Raw genomic sequence first — 1,551 nt, 5'->3', positions numbered from 1 at the left:
CATTTACCGAAAACTCATTATTTTAGAAGGGGTTAACCCACGGATTTTGGAAAAATTTCAAAAATATCAAAATCTGATTTTAGTGTATAGTTTCATCGAGCACTAACATAAGATGATGATCAAAGAGTTTAGAAACTTTGTAGTCTCTGTTTCTCTAGATAATAAAGATTTTATAATGCTAATCCCAGTAATTTAGGTAGTATATAAAATTCTAGTAAACTAAATATTAAAAAATTAGAATGATTCCTATATACCATGAAAGATAGTTTATAATACATTAAGTCAAATTTAAAATGTGGTATGAAATTTTTAAACTATTGCGAATAGTATAAATTTCAGTATTTAGCATTTACCCAAAACTCGTTAGTTTAGAAAGGGTTGGTTAACCCACGGATTTTGGAAAAATTTCAAAAATATGAAAATCTTGTTTTAGTCCATATTTTCATCGAGCACTAACATAAGATGATGGTCAAAGAGTTTAGAACCTTTGTAGTCTCCGTTTTTCCAGATAATGAAGATTTTATAATGCTAATTCCACTAATCTAGCCAGTATATAAAATTCTAGTAAACTAAATGTTAAAAAATTAGGATGATTTCTATATAACATGAAAGATAGTTTACAATACATTAATTCAAATCTTGAATGTGGTATGAAAATTTTAAACTAAAGTGAAGATTATAAACTTCAGTATAAAGAACATTTACCGAAAAATCAATATTTTTGAAGGGGTTAACCCACGGGTTTTGGAAAAAAATTCAAAAATATGAAAATCTGGATTTAGTGAATAGTTTCATCGAGCACTAACGCAAAATGATGGTCAAAAAGTTTAGAACCTCTGTTGTCTCCGTTTCTCTAGATAATGAAGATTTTATAATGCTAATTCCACTAATTTAGGCAGTATATAAATTTCTAGTAAACTAAATATTAAAAAGTTAGAATGATACCTATATACCATGAAATATAGTTTATAATACATTAATTCAAATGTAGAATGTAGTATGAAATTTATAATCAAAAGTAAAGAGTATAAACTTCAGTATATAGAGCATTTACCGAAAACCATTATTTTAGAAGGGGTTAAACCCACGGATTTTGGAAAAAAATTCAAAAATATGAAAATCTGGTTTTAGTGTATAGTTTCATCGATCACTAACATAAGATGATGGTGAAAGAGTTTAGAACCTTTGTAGTCTCCGTTTCTCTAGATAATGAAGATTTTATAATGTTAATTCCACTAATCTCGGCAGTATATAAAATTCCAGTAAACTAAATATTAAAAAATTAGAATGATACCTATATACCATGAAATATAGATTATAATTCATCAATTCAAATGTAGAATGTGGTTTGAAATTTATAAACAAAAGCAAAGAGTATAAATTTCAGTATATTGAGCATTTATCGGAAACTCATTATTTTAGAAGGGGTTAACCACGGATTTTGGAATAATTTCAAAAAATATGAAAATCTTGTTTTAACGTATAGTTACATCGAGCACTAACATAAGATGATGGTCAAAGAGTTTAGAACCTCTGTTGTCTCCGTTTCTC

Source organism: Raphanus sativus, chromosome 2, assembly GCF_000801105.2.
Source record: "Raphanus sativus cultivar WK10039 chromosome 2, ASM80110v3, whole genome shotgun sequence".
In the NCBI taxonomy this organism is placed as follows: Eukaryota; Viridiplantae; Streptophyta; class Magnoliopsida; order Brassicales; family Brassicaceae; genus Raphanus; species Raphanus sativus.
This window is presented reverse-complemented; position numbering follows the sequence as displayed.